Here is a 26,164-nt window from a genome sequence, read left to right on the forward strand (position 1 = left end):
CTCTCGTCCCGTTTCCTCATTGGTTTTAATGTTGTTTTTTTCCAGACTAAATACAAATGTTTGATAGGTTAGAGAGGCTGTATCTGGCAGCATGAATCACTGATTGATAATAACTGAACAACCCGCTGGATCCGCTACTGAGTCAATGAGCAGACATCATAGTTTGCATTGTACAGAGAGGTTAAGAGCCTTTTCTGACTTTAAAACAAAGTGATGTTGGAGTTTCCAGCCAGAAAAAAAAGTGTTTCTTTACCAGGGAGCAGCCATGACGAGAGCAGCTGGCTGCCGAATCCATGGCAATGCGTCATTTCAGGCGTAGGTTTGTTGTTGCAGTCTACCTGAAAGCAAAGCGTCGAGAAGTGTCGCAATGCGACTGCCCATCCCACTCAGTAATCCCAGTTTTTGTCGAATATGCTTGTAATGAGATTAGACATTATTTTATGTACTGTAACAAATTACAGTTACATGTTTTTTGTGTCCTAATTACACAACGCATACACGTAATGTTACATGTAGTCCGTTACTTCCCAACCCTGCTTGTAATAAATCAACCTCTCTCCTCATGACTGTTCACGTGTATAGAATGGAAGCTCTTGACCTTCAGCCATCACTGATTACACAGGTGTGTAATGTCAACGATGTTTTTTCAAAGTACCACAGCACAACAACATGGGGTAGTGTCACAGGAGCAGGTGCATTTTCTTCACTAACCTTTTTACAAAGCAGTGAAAATTTAGCAATTGAGCTTAATACTAATTTATAAGCATACACTTTAATTGGTTTGACGTACACAGGCCTTAGACTTAGGCCCTGCTTACACGACAATGCATTCAAGTGAAAATGCTAAACTAAAAAACTAAAGTGTGGACCTTTTTGGAAAACACTCTGATTTGGTCTCGGTGTATACGGGGGGAAATGCAACTTCTTGAAAACACTCAAACTGTGTTTACGTGTAGATGGCAGATATGTTCCCACTGTGCACTGTGGCTGGAGTAAATAGTTCATCTGCACATATGCAAGCATGTGGACTATAATTATCATTGTGGCCTCCAGTGTCATGACTCTCAGTCCATCTTCTCATATGAATGTCTGATTTCAAAAAACAAAACAACAGCACCAACTAGTGGCCCAACATGCTAACTACATAGTTGTCTACCATACCCAAGTAAACAGACATTTAAAGACATGTTAATATTTTTAAAATTGTTCTTATTTCCTGGTATGCACAGCATTTTCAGGTATTAAAAATGACAACTGTCATAACGTGAAGAGAATAAGATACCCACATTTCAACCATATAATATTGAATTCTCAAATGAAGAAGACCTGTAGCCAAGTCAAGTGAAGCAAAATGTCACCAAGCTGAGTGTCTTCCGGGTTAGAGAGAACACCGTCTTGGGAGGAAGTTATCTTATGCAGCCGTCCAAGAAAGTGACAAGGAGGGAGGAGTTGATAATTGATATCAAGTGTGCACTGTTGAGGACAGACCGACACACAACATGTGTAGCCTTGCTGTTCTCAAGCTGAATCCGGTACGTGAAGGACAGAACGGCATGGCGACCGACGCCCTGCAGCGTCACTGACACGATAATGATTTCACGAGGACCATGGGCCATGATCGGGTAGCAGATGGTCACAGTTATGGATTAGTAGAGCCTTTGCATAGACTTGGCCCATTGCCAGCCTTGTATCCCTCTCACCCCTCCTTCAGACATGACTTCATAGTCAAAACACGGTAGCCTTAAGTACACAGTGGGTTTGTCTCTTTCACTGTGTTCCACTTTTACTTGACAGACTTCTCCTGCTTTATAGTCTTATCATAAAAGCTTAGTGGGTTTATCACAAAGCTCAGTTCTCAAATGTATGACATTTTCCACATTAGCATGGGGTAGGAAGGAGTGAGGAGTTGTTCTGTGCAGTTCACCACAGAGAAAATAGTTTGTCTCCATTTCAAATAGGAATGCTCCAGCGGTGTAACCTTTGGAGGTGTGGAGATGCAATACAGTCGGCGTGCACACACTTAAACAGAGAGCTTCAAACGCCAGTGGAGGAGACCCGAAGATGACACTAGATAAGTAGTAACATGCTACAACAGACACACAAGTACAGTTTACAAGTCGGGTATATGATTGGAAACAAATATGCAATGGCTACCCACACTCAGAAAGGCAGCCGGATACAAACAATGCGTATGAGTTATTACTGTTGTGCATGGAGGCCAGTTGCTAAACGTGTAACTGCACCCGGACTCACAACAAAACACTATCGCATATGAATCAGCATGTGAACATGTTAAACTGGCAGCCTGATAGAGTATAGGCAATACGATCCATTGCTTTTAAAACGACGGGTTCGTGAAGTGACTATTAAAAGAAAAATAAGGTTGCGCCACTATGACCAACCTGAACATAAAGTTTTCCCTGATTAGTTATAGACAGTTTACAAGGGAAGCATTCAAACTCCTTCTGGAAGCTCTGGGGGAGGTGTGAAAATGTTCTTGAACAAGATTCTGAACTGTAATTTGTGTTTGTGTGGCGTGTCAGTTGTCAGAGTGAGTGATCAATGTGTTGCAGATCTGGGTGTGGTAAGTGTTCTTATTCCTTTGTTGAACTTCAAATCTTATTTTATGAATAGGGACATGGTCAGACTTGCTGGAAGACATTGATTGGCTGGGAGAGCAGCAGACCTTTCAGTCCCAGTCTGATAACCTTTAAATGTATACTTCTTTTTTTTTTTTTCTTTGTTGTGACAGACTGTGTGTGATATGCCCAAGAAAAATAGCAGTGGAAAATGACCACAATCTCAAAATAAAGCTAATTTTAATGAAACCCTCTGGTGCAAAATACAGTGAAATGTCCATAAAACGTATCCTATAAGCTGTTACATAATGCATGTTTTTACAAACTCACTCTTCGAGGCTTGTTTGATAGCAACAAGGGAGCTAGCTTTCATTGCAGCATCAACAATCTCTCAGCTCGGGTCTCAGTTGTTTCCACTGCTCTTCAGAAATGTGTTAAAAAATCAATGATTTCTTGGAGATATTTTAAAATATTCTTGGTGGTTTAGTGGATCAGATTGGAGCCTCTTGGGACACGGGCCTCATGTTTGACATCCCCATATTAAATATTCATTGTATGTTTACGTAAGACAGTGTGTGGTTGCATTGTATGTGATGTGCCTTTCAATGTATGGTAAAGTAAAGTCAATGTATTTGTCAAATTCTTGTAAGACATTGAAAAATAGGTAACCCTCCAAGTAACAGTTATTACAGGCAAACACGTGGAGAGCATTGCGGAACATTCTTAAAGACAAAAACAACTGAAGTTGCAGTGATCATCATAATAAAAAAAGCATGCAAGCATAATGAGCTTATCTTTGAGTAACAGTGAATGTGAAATACATTTTAATAACATTATCCTAATAACATTCTGAATAGTTCACAGGGACTTTGAGTCTCTCCCAGATAGTTGAACTACTTGTTCTATCACAAAGAGTGAGGCCCACCACCCTGCTGAGAAAACTCATTATAGCCACTTGTATCTGCAATATAATTGTTTCTGATTATTGTAGAAGTTCAGTTAAAACAATTATTAATACACACAGATTTCTGGATTTGCAGCAGGAGGAATTTATTGTATGGATTGATTTTAAGTATGATGACCAACAAAAGGGTTCTATCAATTATAAATATACAGTGTGTAGGGCTGGGCTATCTGGCCCGCCCAAAAAAATGAACTGTGACATTGTAAAGAAAGAATTAGAATGTGGATTCTATTTTAGATTTTTTTTCTTTCTCAATGCACTGAAAAATGACTGCAGACATCAGATATATTGTCAAAAGTGCAACTTTAATGCTGTGATTGTCCTCAGAGTTGAAATGCATGTAAACAATCCCAAAATATAATGTAAATGAGGCTCTGTCATACAATAGATTCAAACCCAGGTTCAAGCAAAAGTGCAATTGCAACTATGGAAACATGTAAAAAAAAAAAAAAAAAACCCCGTGTGTGTTAAAACGTGATAGATAGATTAAATAAATCTAACAGTGTGTCAAATATATACACACATATATATATATATATATATATATATATATATATATATATATATAATAGCAAGGTTGAGATTGACTTGATTTGATCCATTTGAGTGAATGTGTTCAATTAATTCCTTACCAAGGAGGATTCTGTTTTGTTTTCAAGGTCACTGTGACATGGACTTGTGTGTTCTGCAACCTAAACACAAACAAATTATCTTTCGACATGACAATGTATGAATAAAACCTCTGCAAGGTATATACGAGATGCCACAATGCAGTAAAATACAATAACCGCGACCTTCTTCAACGAAAACATAACCTTTTTTTAGAGAGGTTTCTATAAGATTGCCTGATGCCATGGTGCCACTATGACTTTACTGAAAACCTTAATGAAATATTCATATTAATATTAATCACGTGAAGGAAAACATGTCTTCCCGGACGATTAAAATCCCTGGAATTAAACATGTACTGTTTAGGGGCTGTTTACACAACATGTTCAAAAATGCTTAGACTCTGTCTCCGTCTCCATGGAAACTAAAGTATGTTTGGTACCACTGATGTAAAGGATATTGCTTTTAAGATGTCGCCATGTAAACGTGACACAGAGCATCAAAAAACAATGTGTTTTCACTGTGTCGCGTAAACAGGCCCTCAGTAAGGCTGGATGTCTTTGCCAAACTTCGTTATCTTCTGCAATCAGAGCAGTGACAAGAACATACTGAACAGAAAATCTTGAGGCATGATATTTCCAGTCTATCCTGTCATAAATAGAAGGCATTGAGATAATGCTAAATAATCTGAGTGTTCATGTGGATGAGGTGCTGTTTATCCCAAAAGCACTTTCAACTCTGAAGGTCTGGACTTGATGAAATCTCAATAACAAATCACAACCTTTGTGGTGTCGTAGATATTGGTTCTGTGGCCTCACTAATTATTCTGTGTCAAAGTCACTCAGGTCTTGTTCCATGTCCAATGCAGGCTTGCAGTTAATGTTACATGGACTGACTGTTCACTTACCATCTAATCTCCATCTGTGTCACGTCGTATATTGAACAGAGAGTAAGATCAATTCTTGTCCCACCAAGTGTGTTCCTCCCCCCTCCCCGTGCTGTCTGCAGGAACAGGAAATCTTTGGGCAGATGGTCCAAAGCACAGCTTAATGTCTGCTCTTCAGCTCGCGTCAGACTTAATCCTTTTTAGTTCTTCTTCCTATACGAGTCACAAACACTGAGAGGAGCTTCCATCATCGTGTCGTGATGTCTGCATGTATGATGTGGCTGCAGGTTGACTACAGTGACAGTGATAGAAGGATTTTTAAGTATTTCTGAATCACAAATTCACTTTGCATGGGCTAATCAACAGCAGCAGCGTCAAACACAATGCACGTGGACTAAAACGGGCCCACAAGAGGCTCCAAATCTGGCCGCGAAACCACCAATCAAATGGTTCATTGAGATATATGTGATGCTGCCATGAAAGCTAGCTGCCTTCCGGCTCTCAAACTCGCCTCGAACCCACATTGCTATAGAAGGTTTTTTTTTTTTTGTGTGTGAGACATTTTACTTTATTCTTCACCGCAAGGTTTCATTAAAAGTGTCTTTATGTTGCGATTGTAATCATTTTCTATAGAAATGGTTTGGTTTTGTAGACAATAAATAAATACATTTTCAGCACATATAATGAATGTATTAGCCCCGATCTTCCTCAAGGACTTTCTACTTTTTCAGGAGGGATACAACAATCTATGCTTATCACAGTAAATCCCAATCTATGATCACAATATTGTTATTTAAGATTGCATTCACTGTGTCATCCCCATCTTTAATATCAGTGTCCCCCAGCTCCCAGCTTTTATCAAGCGCACCCATGAAGCATTTTAATAATAGTAGTAGCAGGTGGCCTCTTCATTTGGGTATATTTTTGACTGCTTCAAAGTCGCCTTTCTCCTGTTGGATTGCACCTAAATAAAATTAAAAAGTATACACATATTTATTATTTCTACCTCTATGCAGCAATCTTGAGTTAAGTCAATGAAGTAATGTATTCAAACGTATGCGTTGACTGGCAATTTTGTCCCAGTTGTCTTTCTCTCCTCCGCTGTTACTTTTACCACTGTTACCATAGTGACTTCTGGTATTTGGGCTGCGTTGATGATGGCTTTTAATTATGGTTGTGCACACATCTAACTCAAGATTCATGTACTCAAAGTTGATTGAACTTTCAGCTGTTCAGAAACCGGAAACTCAGAGTTTCTCATCTCATCCGGAGTCTTCTCAGACTACAGGGGGAGACTCAAGAATTTGTTGAACTCCCTTCCGGAATACCCTCTTGATCAACTTTCACTAACCTACATACAGATTTTTAAGCCAACATTAAGGTCAGGAGATCAAAATACATGTCTGTGATAAATAACAAAGATGTCTGAACCTTACATTCTACCCTCTATATTGTGCACCGAAAGTGTGCATTCCTACTTTTAGGGTGAATCTATAGCCCACACACATACATCAATCAGACGCAACATCAAGAACCATTGAGAAACAACGAGGATGACATTGATTATTGTGCTACGGCATAATCAGACAGAGAATAGAATATATTATTCAGTAAGTGTAAAAAATACACCTCTTGAAAGTGATGACTTTGAAAAGTGGGCAATCAGGGAGCTCTGACTGACTTTGACGAAGACAGCACCGCGATGACTCCGACAGAGAAGCCATGACAGTTTTTACAATTATTTAGTGGTTAGTAACCATAAAATTGGTCCACAGTGGTGTCACAGTCGTGTCCCATGAAAAAGTACAAGACCCTTGTAATGGAATGATTTAAGTTACTTACGAGAGTTATTCCTCTTTGTTTCTGAGGAAACATCACTCTTTTACTAGCATGCGCCATCTGACCCTATTTTTTGCATTATATTTTGCTTTGCTCCTCCAACTTTGACATTCTTGTGCGTCTTCAGGTGTGTCGGGTTCTCTCTCTCTCTCTCTCTCTCTCTCTCTCTCTCTCTCTCTTGCCCACGTGTCCATCTAATCCCACACTTGTTTTATTTCCTCCTCTATCAGCCACTGCCTTGTTTGTTCCCAAAGCTCCTCACCAAAGGTTCTTTTTGGCCATTAAATCTTCAGGATACTCCTCTGGTCTCGTTCTGCTTCAATCCCTTGGTCGGCCTCCAACCATGCAAGAGCACCACTTTTACAGCTGAACAAAGATTCTCAACCTAATCTGGGTTTATATGTCGGTGACCACCATATTGATTTTAACATCGCAAATGCCTGCCTCACATTCCCAGTGTGTGCCTGAATGATTTAAGCAGCATGGCAAGACGATACAGCAAAAAGTCTCAGGATTGAAACCCAAACAAATATCTGTTTACCATGATTTATCATAAATTCTTCTTAACACCTCACTCAGCTTTTTATATTTAAATATTGCGGGAAGGTCGAGAGTAACAAGCGTCACTACCAATCAGCAAACAGCTGCGTTATTGCTTCTCCTCACAGACCCGTTTTTCAGTAGTTGGTACCTCAATGGAGGGGTGACAGAAAGTCGTAGCCGATGGTCGTGGTTTTTTCTGTACCATCCACGTTTTTTCGGTGGGACCACATGACAACCCATCCTGCCCTGCCCCGCCCTTGTTGACATCCCTTCTAATTTACTTATCGTCTGATAATATATATATATATATTTTTTTTTTTTTCAGTGTTGAAGCTTGCTGTCTAATGCCGTCCTTTAGAGATATGGATAATTGTTAGGACAATGGTTTTCCATTGATGAATTCCTTTAACAGTGGTCAGCTCCTCATCCATCCAAAAAATGCTAATTTTCTACTGTTATTCAACTACCACCAGCCCTATGAAGCAACATTTCCTGATTAGAACCATTCCCCTAAAACAAAATAAGTACGATTGCCATGTGGTGAATTGAAATTGTAGGAACAGATGATGGCATTATAGATTTCTAAAACAGAGCTTGCTGTGAAATCATGCATAATTGCATAATTCCTACATAACTGTGTATGTGACCAATAAAGAATCTTGAATCTTCTGTTTGATTACATAAAGCATATCTCCATGTTGGTATTTGTGTTATTACTTTGTTCTCAAGAACGCTTGCAGATGTTTAATTGGTCCCTCAAAATTATCAACAGCAAAGCAAGAAATAGCAGCGTGAACTTGTGAGAAGCAAAATCTAAGTCAGGATTCACAGAAATAAACACAGATCTCAATGTTTTGTTAGTGTCTCGCAGCCATTCCCATGGAGCCAGTCTGATATGGTTTGATAGAGATATAAACACAAACAATATTAAATGTGCTCTTCAGACTCATCTCTCACACTGCTTAACTAATGTGCATTTTGCTGATGCACAATTTGAAAGCATTCCAATATAACGGCCGTAGCTTTTGTAGCCATGCTTGAATTGCGATGCTCCATCATGCCAATGGTCACCGTGGGGCAGAAAATTGCAGCTTGCACAGAGCGTGCAGTATCACAAGAAACCGTAGCTGACCATCAGCACACCCCATTGTGTTCTTTTGGCATTTCGGGTCTCCACTTTGGGTTGGCCAGACTTCTGTTGGTGATTCTTTTTTGCTTGGAGCTGCTGCCTACGAATCAATACCAGGAGATCAGTTACACCATTCTGACTCATCTGACGATGGCACACTATGCGCTGAAACGATAGAAGCTTCATAACAGCTATTTTAACTAAGAAGGCTTTGACACGAGGAGCCTGTGAGTCACTGTTGATGGTGAAATTGTAGCCTCAGGCTTTTTGCTTTTCATTACAATTTTGGCCATTTCTCACATTTAAGAGATCATATTAGTTGCACATGATATGTATTTCAGTGTGTCGTAGTAGAATCCCTTGAATGTAGTGAAAGCTAATGTTTTTCAGGTCATAGCCACAGTAAAATCTGTGTTCAGCAGCTCAGAGAGGGCTGGGGTTCTGCTACACAACTCGTCGTCATAGATTCTACACAAATAAATGGATTTATAGCAATACAGTAGTTGTGCTGCACAGATGCACATTCAAGACAATCCCCCGGATTTGTATTGCTTCAGTATTTGTCGTCACATGCAGCAAATGAGAAAAACCGATGATCTGAGAGATCCTCCGTTTGTTATAAAAGCTAATTTATGAAAGTCTGTCAAAACAGCAAGGGAGAGGGTCTCCAACCATTAAAACAACTATATATCTGTTTATTATGTTGTATTCATCAGTGCCAAGGTTCACCATAAATATTTGTTTTATTACTTTTATAAAAAAATACAATTATGAGGAGCAGTGCTTTTCATAAATCCAAAAGGCAAAACAATAAGAAATAAAATAAGATAAAAATATTCACAAAGTCAACACAAGGATTAAATTGGACTTTACTCACAATTTCCCCACTGATTTAGCAGCCCCTGAAGCATTCCACACTATCTCAATACATACACTCACACACCAATGGAGGCGGCAGCCATGCAAGACGCTCACTCCGTCCACTGGGAGTAATAAGAGGTTCAGTGTCTTCCTCTGCGATAGTTTGATATACGGACAGATGGAGGATTGAACTTGCAACCATCCAATTGAGGAGAGGAACGATCATAATTGAGCCTACAACACCCATGCATGCTCGCCACATCATTCAGCTTATGTACCAGAATATATAACATAACAGTTTTTAAAAAACACAAAAAAGATCAGTGATCTTGCTGGGTTGTCACAGAAGCATGATGGACTCGCACTCAAATCATACTGAAGCCAACCTCTTAGATACAAAAAACTTCCCAAAATACGGATTTTAGATTATGAAAAAAGGGATTAAATTGTTAGACCATGTATAAAATACACCAAATAATGTGAGATCAAAAAGAAAAGAAAGAAAGAAAGAAAGAAAGAAAAAAAAAAAACGAGATAAAAGACCAAGTAACCACAATATTGAAAATGAATGAAGACAAATAAAACAAGCTATTGTGAACTACCAAGGACCCAACTACAAATACACATATAAAGAAAGAACTAACTTATGCAACTGTGAAGGTTACAGGAAAAGACAAACTAAGGTGCACAACTGGAATGCAACTTGATAAATTAATCCGGCATTCAGAACTGAAAAGCCTTCACAAACAAATAAGATAAGCTTTTTGAATAGAAAAATTGTCCAATAGATCTGTCAGTGAAAATATGACATATGATAATCTAAGTTAAAATTAAACAAAATGTTTCACAGCTGAACCACTGTACCAACATGCAGAGAACAGCAGTTAGCGTTTATGGATATACTGTATAATAATTGTAACTTTCATGAAAGTAATGAGTCACTAATGTGTTTCAACTACTACTAGAGCAGACATTTTAATAATTCCTCATTTTATATCATTTTATGATGTCGGCTACAAGTTCCAACTGAAATGTTCTGGAGTGGAAAGTCTTTTGGTGGAATGAATGAGAACAGAATGTGAAAACGATCATTGTCCTTCAGGCTTAACCTTGACTTTTTCCTCCTCCATGCTGCCATGCTCCCTTGCAAAGCCTCCATCCCTGCTATTATGCAATATATTTCCTTTTTTTTTGCTTTTTTCCATGCACTACACATGAGTGCCACACTCCTCCGAGCCACCTTCAGCTGCCTTAGAATGGCATTTTATCCTCCAGTAGCTCCATCCATCTTGTCTGGCTCCCCAACATGCAAGCAACCCTTCCAATTTAACCCCTGCCATTTGTTTTTCTCCTTCCCACAACATTCTACTGACAATTTCCTTTGTCTCCACTTTACCCGTCTTTCCCACAGAGGCCAGCTGTTCTCAGCGACCTCACCTTTCTTCTTCCATCTCTTATATTCACTAGAAAGAATAGAGTTTAGTTTTTTTTTTTTCCTGGGAGTTTAGCATTAAGCTATTTCTGCATCTCGAAGACTGACAATTGGAAGTTGAAACTTGACGAGAAACCGATTTCAGTCAGAAGTGTGTTGCATGAGTTTCAAAGCAACAGCAGGGAGCCGCTAAGATGCTCTGCAACATGATTCCCCTCAGACCTACATTTCAGCTGCACATTTAAGGCAAATATGAAGAGATTATGCATTAATTTTAAGCACTTCAAATGTGTGTGGAGGAATATGTAGATGCACACCATGTGCATCTTTCATAAGGGTTCTCTAAAGTCCAACAAATTCAATCAGCGTAGAACGCAGCGTTGAATTGCAGTATAAACAATGGTTTCCCACAAAGCACTGGCAGAAAGACCCTTTTAATATGTATTAGAAGAGTCCTTGACTCCTCTAACTTCCATCAGAGGTACCTTGAAGGAAGCAGCATGCCGTCGGGGCCTTCAAGGCCTTCTCTGCAGGCCTAAGAAAAATATCTGAATCACAGATTGATATTGATTATATTATGTCCGTGAATACTTTTTAAATAATTCCAAGTGATCTGTCGGCTTCTTCTCATAGTTTATCCCCCAGCTGCGCTGCTTCCATGTTAACATTTTTAACCAATCATATTTCATCCATCCACTGTTGCCAGGATAAAAAACAATCTGCCTCATGCCAGTCAGATTTTATTATTGTCGACTCAGAGCCTTCTGGAAGGCCTAGCTTGACGTCAGCATTTTCATGGTTGTGTTTATTTGATAGTGGTGTTGTCAACCTACAATGACTAAAGGAGAAGATATAGACATTTGGTTGCAGATTTATTGTCAAAACAATTTTCAAGACGGACTTTTCCAAGAGGTCATTGAACGCACCGCAGGATGGAGTTCCAGTACAATTTACTCGCGCTCACTAGAAACTCCATGGCAGGATTCAGGATTATATTATTTGCCATCATATTATTTTCAAGACCACGAAAAGCTGACGTACGTCTCCCTCCTTATCCCCCAGAAGCTTCGGGAAGAGCAGTAGCTTTCTTTTAATGTAGCTGCAGCTGAAGCAGAGTTGTGAGTTGTGCTGAGATATTTTTTCATCAGTAAAGGTATTTATTCTGGCTACACAAGTATCTATCTGTGATGCAACAGCTCTTTATACTGCATTTCTGCATAACATGGTTTTTATAGCCATACAATAGTTATTGAGGGGTGGATTGATCCAGCACTAGTGAAGACCAAGATCAGAAATGCACAGCCCGCCACTGCTTGAAGGTGATTTTTTTTTTCCTCACGGGCCATATTCTTGCAGTTTGTGGTTTTGTCTGTCGACTGGTAGATTGTGACAGCCTTATGGTGAAATTAAGAAGGAAAAAACAATCAAACAATAACAAGGATTTTTAATGCAAGCTGCCAAAACCCTTAAATATCATAAAATGCCAAAAAATGTCCAATACTTTAACTTGACATCTTGACATCAAACAGCATCGCCATCCATTCATATTCTGCTTCACCCATGAAATAAGAATATGGTTTGTTTATCCTGTTTATAGAGTTGTGCTGGGGACAAAAGAAAATAAAAATCGAACTGGGCCAAACTCCACCATTGGTTTCCCAGCAGAGATGTTGGATGGAACAAAATGTGGCTTTATTTTCTGTAATTGCAATCAAATTTGGCATAAATGCACAATTTCCAAGCAGAAACGGAAACAAAGGTGCAGTGCAAAGAGTCTGAGCAGCAATGATGAGAGTATACGGAACACAAATGGAATATATTGTGAGTTAAAATGTATTGGCGATTAAACAAATAGCGCACAGAGTGAATCACCTTTAACTGTGATATATTGGACTTTGATTTCTCAAAGCAGTTTATGTTTGCTCTTCTGCTCTGTACTTCTTTTCTCATTCTGTCCGCAGAGACAAGCAATTACTCTTTATGGTTATCTGAAAGATATTATTTTCAAGGAAACAAATCTAAGTAAAATAAGCTTTAAAAAAAATATAAAGGAAATGTACAAAACATTTATTTATGTCACTGATATCCAAATACAATACACGGATATATAGCAACGTCAAACTGGTTTCATCTAGAATACGACTTCATCCCCTCCCTAGTTGGTTTGCTTTGAGAACGCAATTTATATCCAAGAACTTTGGGCATATAATTCCATTCATCATCCGCCGAAAAAGTGTCACAGTGAAGTGAAATGAAAACCCACAAAAGCAGAAGGCCATGGGGAGTCTCTCCTGTCTCACAAAGTGTGTCGTCATCATTTATTAAAAATGCTGCTCTAGTACATCATTTGTGACAAACATACATAACAAACATGAACACCGTCTTTATTTTCATCTCACTTTTCCATCTATCCATTATAGCTAGAACTCACAGCAGGGTTTTGGGGTTTTTTTTTTGTATCCACAATAATACACAATAATTTTGTATTTATTGGATGCAAAAAATGTCTATCGGACAATAGGTAGAAAGACAGCTGGATACCTTGATAGCTACAAAGATGGCTCCATAGCAAGAAAAATAGTACAATCTTTTTACAGATTGCAATATAGAAAGCAAGCTGGGGAGAAAAATTGATAGCAAAAAAGACAGGACAATGGCTAAATAGCTCGAAAGGTGAAAATATAGATAGATCAAACATAGCTTTATAGCTAGGAAGAACTATTGAGAGCAAGAAAGGTAACTTGATAGATAGATGGACAGATGATAGATAGATAGATAGATAGATAGATAGATAGATAGATAGATAGATAGATAGATAGATAGATAGATAGATAGATAGATAGATAGATAGATAATTGCCATGCACTGTTTATGCCAATAGTCTGATCTACCGTAGAATGAGCTGCCATTTTAGAAAGTCCTAGAACTTGACATGTTCTACGAAGCGCATTGGAACATAAAGGAAACCTTAATTAGCATATCTGTCAACTTATTCATGCGATCTACCTCTTGCATTAAAAGCAGCGTGGTCATCTTTACCTAAGGCTTTGTGAATTGGGTGGCATCCTGTGTTCAAACGGTCCCAGGAGGTAATCAGTGGTGTGTTTATTATGTCTAAACATCAAGCAAACATCCTTGCACAAATGTAATCCTTCCATTGGTCATCCCACAATTTCCCGCTACATCAGTGTCAGTAACGTATGATCTGTCTTCGATAGCAAACGCCACACAATTTCCGAGAAAGTTCAATTTAAATTTGTATTGTCCGAAAAAAGCTGTGGCAGATAAATGTACTGTACATATAACTTTCCATTATATGTTAAACAAGCAGAACATAGAGCTGAGTATGATTAAGATTTCAGTGCCATTTATCAGCATGAACAATGTATTTATTGGAGGAGGTGCAGCAAGTCCTTCGCTTGCTTCTACATCCAGGTACAGAGTAGGCATGTGTAAGAATAACCATGTTGTAGTTTGACATGAGTCCTCATTTTCATCTTAATAAGGATATACACATAAACATATTAATAACTAGTCTAAATATAATCACATGAAAATCAAGTCAAAGAAGGACAAATTTGTCTTGTGGTAAATTAATTAACTTATATATTGCAAATGCATCTTCAATGAGAAACATGGCCAAAATGTAGCAGCATATCAAAAGAGCTTTGTCAATGGTATATTTCACAACAAGGCTCTAAGTCATTTGCTCGGCTTTAAATGTGAAATATGCTAGTAGTGCATGTGCAAAATAACAATGAACTCAAGGCTGCGGCCCGCATGTGCAGCAGCAGCAGTTCAAAAAGTTGTGTTTTTCCCCATTTCCATGGAGACAGAGTCAGAGCATCTTCCATACACTTCACACCGAGAGCCGTTTACAAAAAGTTGCATTTTCAGTGGCATTGTGTAAACGGAACCCCAACATTTTTTTATCGAAAATATTGTTTCATTTTCACTTCAAAACATGTCAACAGGGCCCAAAACTGTCTAATATCCATTCAGTACAATAAAAGAAAGAACTCATACGATACCCACCACCAAGACATGTTTTCAGCTGAAAGGTCCTCACCCAGTTATCAATGCCTTCATCATACATTCTGTTATTGAGTGCTCTCATTCTCCAACCTCCCGCTCCCCTTCCAGACTCCTGTCGTGTCGCAGTAAGTGATTAGCATAATTCCCCTTCATGTAACAGATGGCTCGTCTTCGTCAGGGACCCGGCGCCATGTTACGACAGACACGCTCCCACCGCGGTGTAGCGGTGCAGAGACGGGGCAGTGGGTGAAACGGCAAATGGAACTGATGCAGAGCTTTTTGCCCCCCCCGAGCTGCTAAATGTGACACACGTGCTGAGAACAAAGAAAGCCTGAGCAGACGGTTGCAGAAGTCAAGACTTTGCACTGATGGCGAAATGTATGAACTGTGTTTCAAACCTGAGCCCTGCTTGGCCAATGGTCAAATCGTTGCAGTGACTGAAGCCCACATTTAGCAGGATATCGGCAAACTGATATCTCATGTTCAAGCTACTGATTTAATGTCTGTCTTCACTGATGTAAAGTCCGCCACAATGCTGCTGCTGCTCGCCAATTAAAACACAAATGGTGCTGCTCAACACTTGCCACTCTCAATGACTGCAGTATACTAATGAGAAGCTACAGTTTCCATTGGTGAGAAATGTGTGTGCAGGGAGGCGGACTATTTCAGAGTGTGTGTTCCAGTGCTAATGTAACTCTCAGCTGTATTCTAATAGCACTTTTGAAAAAAAAAAAAAAAAACCTCTGAAACAAAATGATCAGTAATTATATGAATATCATAAAAGAAAGTGATACTGATGGCAGTATTGGGTCAGATACCGCAACTCAACTCCCAAATACAACCCAACAAGTATTATGTGGCGTCCTCAAAAGGTGATTGTGTCAAAAACCTTGACGCCTCATCTTACACTCTCTCACAAAAATCTACATCCCAAAGTATAATTATAATTATAGAAAAGAAATTGCAAACTGTAAAGCTGAATGGAAACACAGGTCACTACAGCACAATATCTGGTAACAGTAATCTATTAAGATACACATACTTATTTGTACTTTTTACAAAGCACACAACATTGATTATCACAGTTATTTGACTTTTGGTTTATGATGGAATCCATCTTAACTTTTGGGGTTCAGTACCATTCGGTCGCGTCGCTCACTGTTTTGCTGTAAGAGTGGCACTGTCTTTGCCTTCAGAAACTATGGTAACTGCGGTGGCTCAATGCAGTAACATGGCCTTGATATTATATTGGTGTATCATCCTTTGAATAATGTGTATTACATTAATATCAAAACAGCTCTCAACCACGTTGATGCCCTTTTGAATCCCACATCGTTTTTTATACGTTTGATGATTTGCAGATAATAGCACATCAGTCTGTTATCAAAACGTTTCCGTCAATTATCTAGTTAAGTTATATATTACATTAGCAGGCTATATTGGGGAACCAAGGTTAAGCTTTGGTTTTAAATTTTGTCCAGTATTCATTATTGTATTTAACTGATTGTAATGTCATACCCTTTAATTTTCTCCACTGCTAATTTTACATGGCATGACTATTGCTTAGGCTACTGATCAGACCCTATGCAAATGTTGGACATTTAAGATAAAAACCAAAAAAAAAAAAGAATCAAGAGACTTTAAAGGTCCCTACATGTGAATCCACATGCTAACTTAGATATCTGAGGGAGGGAGAACTGCATCAATATCTTTGCTGGAGATGCTATCAATTGCATACATCTATTTATTCATTAATGAAAGATCTTTATGAATTTGCTGCCACCTCTGAGTTTTGTTTTGCAGGATTATTCCTTTCAAAATTGAGTGTTCCCTTTCCACTTGCTAATTATTTTTTTGTTTTTCTCCTTGGAAGTACCATGAAACGACTGTGTTCTATTTGGCACTATAGAATGAAATATAATTGAATTAAGTATGTAGATAAACAATGATTTTTTTTCATCAATTACTCAATTATTTTTGTGCATTGTTAGAGTTTGCTCTACATAAATGTCTTGAAATGTGAAAGACAGGCTTTTTGAAGCAATAAATAAATATATCACAGTACAATACAAACCAGTTTGTACAGCTGAAAGTTCAATGCGCTCATATGGTCATCATCCAATTTGACATTTACTAAATGTCTCTTATTATTTTTTTTCAATAAGCAAGCAACTTCCTGTTGATGCTGCCATCATAGTTACACATCCGGATCAATGCAGTTGCCCTCAGAATTCAATCATTTTTGCGGTCACGTCAGATAAAGGTACGAGTCACTGTAAAAACGAGGCCAATCCAAGAATGGAGCTCAGTTCCACACGCTTGCTAAATCGCTGCCAGGCTACGTCACAGGTCTGGATGTGTTAGGATCACAGTAATGAGACAGTGAAATCCTCACATCAATATTTCCGACACGTTCTCTGCAGGATGCACATGTGTGACACATAGCTGGAAGGTGAAGGTTCTTTTCACAAGCTTGTCGTGTCCATCGCTGAGTTTGTGAAGGGCTTTCAAGGGATGAAACACCCTCTGGTAACAGGCTCCTGAATTCGGGTCTTTACAAGGCGATGCTGACATCATCACTGCCGAGAGAATGTGCACTGCCTTGTTCTGAACAGCTGGCTCAATATCTCCCCACTCACTTAATCAATAGGATCATTTAAAGAGCAAAGCAAATTGATGGGCACTTTAAACTAGATTTGAGTGATGGGTTTATGGGGAAACGGCTGTTTGTGATCCAAACGTACTACGATACTGACATTATTCATGTAGTTTGACTCTGAATCCACCAGTTAACTTTCTAGTTAAACGTGCTTATTGCACTCGAGTGCAATCAACTCTACTGTCCCATTTAACAACCCTGCTTGGTTTAATTGGTTGAAGTGATTTCTGACCACTTTATCCAGGTGTTGATTGTTTGGTGACCTAAAACACTGAATAATCAATCGTTATGGGTTTATTCAATGACCTCAGATACAAGGTGAACGTCATGCGATAACTACAATCAGGACTGTAACTGGACACGTTTGGTCTGACTAAAATGTATCCTTTCTTGCAAAACTGGAATTCTTCAAGAAAAGACATTTGACTGGACATTATTAGGGATGCAGAATGAGAGCAGTTATAGGGGAAGGCATGGATAAGTCATTATTTTTAATTGGGAACATATGCATGTATTTAGACATCCGCACCTATGGGAACTTTATGGAAATGTGTCGAGAAATGAAGTTTGAGTATATTTTGGTCCTATACTTTTCCAAATGTATACCTGTGTAAAAGGCACTGGTTTTTCAGTAAATAAAAACTGTTAAAAATGTGGAAATAGTTGCATGAAAAGGAAAAGACAGAGCAAGTGAGTCTCTTTTCCCGCACGGAGACTGCAGCCCAGCTCACAGACCACCTCCTCCAACCCCCTCTGTGACGTAGCCAGCAGCTCACGCTCGCTTGGTAGTAATGTACTTACAGATCTCGGCGCCTCGTTAGTGTCTTTTATTGTGGGAATAGCAGCGGGTTTCAAGATGAGCTTCTGAGTAAGTCCAGTTTCAAAGTACCCGTAGTTCTGGAAGCAGTCTTTGGTGAAGTGTCGCTCGCAAACAAACACATTCTTTGCGGAAAAGAAAAAAAAGTCCAGCCACATTCGCCGCTGTGCTTCTTCTTTCGGCAAGCCAAATAGTGTGGACACATACTTGCGCCCGAAAACACATTTTCTCCAAGTGGACATGATGGTGAAAACAGTTATCGACAGCAACAAAAACAGCAGCGTTCAATGTGAAGCGAGCATAGACTGAGATAACGCACGGAGAAGAGGCTGCGCGCTCCTTGGCACATCTGTGGGCGTGTCTTGTTTTGGTTTCTCCGCATGTTAATCCTCCTGGAGGCGGGGCTTCTACAGCTCTGTGCCGCGTCAGCAAGGTGTTGCCGCGTCAAATTGAATCAACGGGTTGAGCTCCCCCACCAGTTAGAACAGAGAAAGATCACCCTCCAACTCAAGCTTTAGGGAATCAATGAAAAAAACCACGTCGGGATGTATATGAACCCCAAATAGCACTTTTCTGATGTTTAACGCACAGAAAAGTCGATTTAGTTTAATATGGGACTTTGACTTGTTTCAAAGTCTGAATGTCACACGAGTATGACAGACTTAGATTAGCACACCATGCTAATGTGCATTTATATCTATGTACTGTTTCAGCTAAACATTTTTAAGCCTTTGGTTTGTGAGTACTACCAAATCTTAAGTCCACGTTTTGTTTTGGTGTGGAGCTTTGAGTGAAGCACGCCCCCTAGTGTTGGGTCTTACCGCACCGCAAGTGTGTGAACCAGGCCTGCAACAGGGTTGACCACTTACCTTTTGAGGTGTGATTAAAGAGTGACAATGTGTGATTTTTGTTCATCTCTTATTGGTTGAACTCATAGTATTTATTTTATGGTTATACAGTCATGCCACTGAAGAACCAGGAAATAACAACACATGCCATCTGTTATTGTAGTCCCCCCCCCCCCCCCCCCCCCCAGGATTCTGATTGCTTCTCATTACACTGTTGTGCAATGTTTGTCATGTTCATAATAGATATTTACCAGGTTTTTATGCAGGTTTGTGTAAATGGGTTTTACTTTTTGCTTTGCTTTTGTTTTTTGATAACAATTTGGTGTGAACACTGTTTTGAAACACTGAGGGTGGAAATATCAGTTTTGTAAATAATGTTTATACAGAAGTAGCCTTAAATAAACGTTGGCATTTAGCAGCATAAATGCAAATAATTCATTTATAATAATTAGTTTGCACCCATTACCTTCACACAACTATAAAAATACTACACTGTATTTTTCTCAGGTTCAAGAAGTAATTAATAAATTCCAAAATATATCTGTATACAATGGCCTCCGAGAGTATCCACATAGCAGATAGTGCTCTGCTAGTGACATAAAATGCTTGGAATATACATAAAAAAAAAAAACCAAAAAACAAGATGACAAAAGATGGTATTTTTTGTTGTATTTACTGATCTTTGCACACAAACACAAGACAGAAATGGCTGTGCTCCATTGAGTAGTATGACCTTCAGTTGTGCAACAGTAAATGAACGACTGTTCAGGTGTGAGCAACATGGATCACTCACACGAAGAAGACCAGCCACTGCAAATCAACCTGTTCTCCAGTCAAAGTTTAATTTATTTAAATTGCACTTGGAGCCCAAAGGAAACACACAAAGGCCAGAAGGTAAGAAAGTAACAGAAATAAGGGAGGAAGGAATCGAATGAGTCGAATTCGACATCACAGCAGCTCAGGAAACAGGTGGACCAATGACAGAAGTGTGTAAAGTTTGGAAGAAAGTATATGGATACTTTCAAATGTAAAAAAAAAAAAAAAGGAAAGGTCAACTTTAGAGAAGAGCATCAACTTTTAACTCCCCCCAAAAAGTTTGAAAGTGTGAAGAACCATATTTTCCCAGGTCAAGAGAGCACTGGAGTAGAAGGAAAGGAAGGCGTGCAGGTCAGACTTGGACTAGCTGTACATCAAAAGGAGTGAAACTCGGAAGCAAAAACCAATCAGAATGCTTCTGACGCAAACATCATGAGGGCGACAATACACTGAAGAAACTACGGAAGGGGCTGAGCGTCACAACTCACCGTGCGTGTTTATAATCCGTGTGTTTTTTGGGGAGGCCACAGCTGCCACATTTTTCTGAAAAAGTGGGGCGGGCGTGGCAAGAGCAGGGAGGGAGTTCGTCAACGCACTGTGTAAAAACGTGGCCCTTCATGCCACGCCTGGCCTCTCTCACATTAATAGTTGCTGCTCTGCATGTATTTCTTATCCTCACCATTGAGTCGCGGGGCTGCTACTTTTAAACGTCACATTAAATCAAACAGATGCTCAATTTCAAACAGGTAAACCTCGAAAAATAAGCCGGGTGACTCTGAGGAGCAGCAACAGGGAAATTCTGCAGGAAGCTGATTCCAGGCCTGTGGTGGCGTCTGCCTTAAAGTAATGTGTATAAACTGTATTATAAATATTCAGCTCTGTGTTGTTTAATGATGGTGCAGAGGACTGGATCTCTTGTCGTCTGGACTATTGTTTTTTTTTTCAGATTCTGATGGTGAGACACATTTGGTGTCAAATATTGATTTGCTGATGCATGTTAAAGTACTTCAGAGGTTATTTGGTCTATGTTAATGTGGATTTGATTCACAGTTTTGTTTTTTTGTGTTCATATGACATCTAAAGAAGACATCCATGCAATGTCACAATACAATTTACAATAATAAAATACAGATCAGAAAAGAAATAGAGATCAGAAAAACAACAACAACAAAATAACATCAGTTTAATAACAGCCAAGTAATAAACATGAGTTTTAAGACTAGACTTAAAAAAGGATTGTGAGTTTGTTTGAGCTCCTCTGGCAGGGAGTTCCAGAGCCAAGGAGCCTGTTACAGCAAAGGCTCTGTCCTTGGTAATGAGAATGTTTTTGGTACCATTAGTAGCCCCTGCTAGAGGATCTCAGGCAACGGTCTGGTTTATATGAATTTAGAAAATCGCTGATATATGGAGGAGCCAGACATTCAAGGCTTTAAAGGTGAGCAGCAACATTTTAAAATCTATTGTAAAACTGACATTTTGACTTCCCTGAAAACGTGTAGACATGTTTTGGATCAGTTTTGGCTCAGTGGGAGAGGCAGGTAGGCGTACAGGCTTGTGTAATGGATGTGCTTTGAGTCCTCGCTCTGAGCCCCCCGACAGAGGTGAGCCCCACCCTGAAAGCCACGGTATATGTTGCACTCTGGAGACAGTGGAGGCATGCGTCTGGAGCTGTCCAGGTCACAGAACACATGACGGCAGCAGCTGAATGAAGTCAGATGTGTACAGACGTGTTTGCTACCTCCTTCAATGACGGGACCTTCATCGCGCATCACGATGGTGACCACGGCTGCTCTGACCATCACGCAAGCTTATTAGTAGTGACACGGAAGGGTAGGCCTCAGACTGCCGACCGACAGCCACATCAAATACTCAGAGAGCCACATTGAGAGGAATGGCTGCTTTCAAGGTACAAGAAGGTTTCTCAGATTCAGTGCTACTGTTGTCTGTAAAGTCTTGAAGTGAAATATTACAGCTTTTTTGTCAGCTTATAGTCAACTTTGATTTTTGCTTTGAAAAGTTTTACTCAGGGTTATGTAAGAATTGCATTTCTGACTGAATGTGTTAAACAATTAATTCATGTTTAAACCCCTTGCTGTTGTTCTTGTTACAGTATGTGTCATGAATTTGTTCAATGCATTGTGAAATTAAGTCAAACCATGTTACTGCAAAAATGTTGACAGCCCTGGTGAAAACATATCAAGGTTGGTACTGGGCTTTCTATCACAATTTTTGTTTGAGATATTGGCTGAGACTACTTCTCGGGAGGGGGCTCCTTCAGGTTCAATTGGTTATTCGTTCTACGTTACTGTCCTCCATGTCTGCCCATGGGTTTTTCCGATTTTCCCAATAGAAACGCATAAAAAAAAAAAAATGATCCTGTCATTACAGATGGACACCAGGAAACATGAAACAGCAAACAAAACATGTCTCCCGAAGAAATAAATAAAATACTATAACAAATATACTTGGAATATGTCATGTGGTATTGAATTTTAATTATTATTTTTTTTTTATATTGTGTTTATCTCTATTTACAAAATGCATGAAATTGAGAAATGTAAAGCCATTTCTTCTTAAGTTTAATCATATGCTAATATTCGTTTTGAAGAAAAGACTTGCACCGAGGGAGAAATGAATACTGCATTCAAAAGCGCAGTCATGCCAGTTTTACCAGCCCTGCTTTATAAGAAGTAAACAAGGTTTAAAGTCATGCCGGATCAACAAGGCGCTGGGGGGGGGGGGGGATTTATGAACGCACCTGATGTCCATCTCCCCACCCTGAGGCTCTACTTATATCAAAGCCTGGTTACTAACAAGGAAATTACATCAAAATGTGACACTGTCAAACGTGCCTTTGGTCTGTTGTTGCCATTGGCTTTGACTTTAGCACTTTAACACTAGATGTGGATAGTTACAGGCCCCAGCTGTCTCTGTCTGCTCCCACTTCTCAAGACACACTTCATGTTATTATTAGCGCACATTTGAGACAGACAGACACACAGATGCCACCTGAGGCATGATGAAAGATTCCACAGACGTGTTATTATGCTAAACTATTCACATATGCAAATACGCAGTATCTGGGGTGTAATCATCCACCACTGAAAACACAGGTACTCCTACGTCCTCATAGGCAGACTGGGTGTGCTGGTGTGTCTGCGCATACATACCATATGTGGTCGACAAGTGCCAGCGCGAGCATGTGTCGTTCTCACACACAAGACTGGAGTCAGCCAGCTTTGGGGCTCAATGAATCTCAACCTCCTGCCATTTATGAAAGAACAAAACAGATGTGAGGACTCTCTGATGAAAATATACATGTTCTACAAGTTTGTTTGTTTTGTTTGGGTTTTTTTTTTAATCTCTTGATTGCAGAATTATGTTATATCATGCCCACTTAAATCAGACTGGGGGAATTTATCACCACATTAACACACTCATGTGGCCATTACGTCTTCAACTGAATCAGTGCAAACTCATTAGGGACTGTTTCAAATTTCATATTAACCCTGGATATGATATAGTTTTATATTTGCAAACAAATCATTTCACATTATTTGTGCTGCCTGTCTGGGATTGATGATTGGGGAGGGACTAATTAGGCGAGACACCATTGTTTAAGTGCTTGTTTACACATAGCAATAACTTATATTTCAATGCATTTTGGTCTTTTGTTTACACACAAATGAAGCTCCAAGATGCTGTTAAAATGGTTTTGGCTTGTTTGCATTTACCAGTCACAAATGCTCCGTTTAGCACAGAGGGAATTAATAAACATTTTGGACTTTGTGACAAGTTTATGCAATTTGTCACAGTATTAGCTATTGGCATGTTAATTTCAAAAACCACCACACACGTATTGTAGTGATCCCCTAGTGGTCGTAATACAGCAAAATCCAATATGGAAAATAAAAGACGGAAACAGTACGAACGGTATAGCCTTGTCGAACAACTCTAACCTTGGCCAGCTCAACCTCCAGGTACTTTAGTCCTCAGCTACAATAGCCGACCTCGAGAGCGTGCATTGAACGTAGCGCCTCCCAGAAAGCAGCACAGATAAACGAAGGAGGGAGGACGACAGGGAGCGTTCAGCCCAGCCTGTTCATAGGTGGAGCAGAAATAATTAATTACAGAAAAATCTAAAATACCCGAATGCGCTTACCACCGCTAATAGTCCCAACCTTTCAATAAATAATTGACTTCAAGAAAATAACGGGGCTAAATGACTGTAAGGGGAACAGTAAAACGGGGGTTTGTTCCTGCTGCTCCATTCACAGCCTTTCTTCGTGGGATGTGGGAGCACAGAGTTTTGGTGGGTGATCCTTTCCAGACACATGCTGCTGTAAGCAAGGGCCATTTAGCATGTTGGAACAAAGCATGCTGGGTCGATGGAATTCAGTCCAGTGACTTTAGGTCATATCGTGAATATGAACAGTTCTTGTTGTACATCAGTATGCTTGATACACAGTATGTGATGTGAATCAATGCTGAGGCTGGACCGGGTTTGGGTGATACAATGATGGTGTTGGTGATCTCTGGCAAGGCAACCCATGCATTCCACGCTTCCTTCTATCCGAGGGTTAGGGTTTCCGATTCGAAACATTGCCAACACAACGTCATAATCAGTCAATGCATGGGAGATTGGTCAAGCGGTCCAGGTCCTAGCATTTGCAAGAAGTGGTCGATTGGGATATCTTTGTATGTTTTCCCTGATCCGAATCCAATCCACAGTCCATCAAAGCCGAGTTATTGGAAGAAGTTCATGGCAAGCACGACCACGTCACTATCCATTGTCTTCAAGTAGGCCTTAACATGACCCTGCTGAATGTGAATGTGAACCCTACCCAAACCAAATGAAGGTGTCAAATCCCCCCATACAAGTGAAAAGCTCCTTAATTTCAAAACTCCTAACCCTGAAATCCTGTTACTGTAATTTACAAACAAACTTTCTTTTCAAACATCTGCTGTATGTTTGTATTCCACAGTATGGCATCGCCACATTTATAACAGCAGCAAAGAACCCAATCAAATATAACAAATAAAACAAACAAAACAAAACATCAAAACCAGTGTAGTTGAGTGGATTTGTGCTATCACGCATAAGACTGCAGTTCAATTCAGCAAAATCTCAGAAGCAAAGAATTTGATTACTTTGTCTTCTTCACTCAGTTTTCTTTTGATTTCCATGCCTAATAAATCTGACCTGTTGTAATGCAATTTAGAATTCAAGAACTGCAGTGAAATCGTCTTTCAATGAGAAATGTTTTGTTTTGAAAATATCTTCATTTATTCCGACTTGCACTTGTGATGTATTGTGTGTCTGTGCACACACACACACACACACACACACACACACACACACACACACACACACACACACACACACACACACACACACACACACACACACAGGATGGCATGGAGGCTATAATCATACCAATACAAGAACAGCCAATACGCACAAGGGCCATAGTGGCCAGGGTCTACCATGGTAGATCAGAACCAGGGTGATGGCTGAGCAAAGACACCGCAGAAGCAGTCCAGTGCGTAGTGGCAAGATGTACGATGTAAGCAGGATCAGTGTACATGGAGAGACACAACCAAATGCCTGGAATACTGGATAGAAAAATCTGTACCCAGTATGGACTTAAAGTATCCAAATCCTAGTGGGACACGAGCATGTTGTCCCACTGGGACAAAATGCTGTAGAACTGCAGCTTCCAGACTGACAAACAGCTGCTTGCTTACCAACCGGACAGTGTGGTGGGCGGCAAACAAACGCAGAGTGATAGATGTTGCAGTCCTGGGTGAAAACAACATCAGACAGAAGCAGGAAAAGTACTAAGGGCTGAAGGAACAGATGGAAGATATGTGGACGGTTAAAGCCAACATGATCCCCATATAGTACCCGGGGTAGTGATCCCCAAACTAGGAGAGTGGCTGCAGTAGGAAGAACACCTTAGTCCAGAAGAAAACAATCCAAGGAACAGCCGGAACACTGCAGAATCCTCACACTCCCAGACCTCTGGTGTGTTTTGTGGGGTTTTTTCATATCTTCATTTTAATCTTTCCTTTTGAGATTTTAGAGCCTTAACCTTTTACTTTCATGTTTGATTGTCAAAGTTGTATGAATGGTTTTTAATCTTT

The sequence above is a fragment of the Blennius ocellaris genome, assembly GCF_963422515.1.
Source record: "Blennius ocellaris genome assembly, chromosome: 9".
In the NCBI taxonomy this organism is placed as follows: Eukaryota; Metazoa; Chordata; class Actinopteri; order Blenniiformes; family Blenniidae; genus Blennius; species Blennius ocellaris.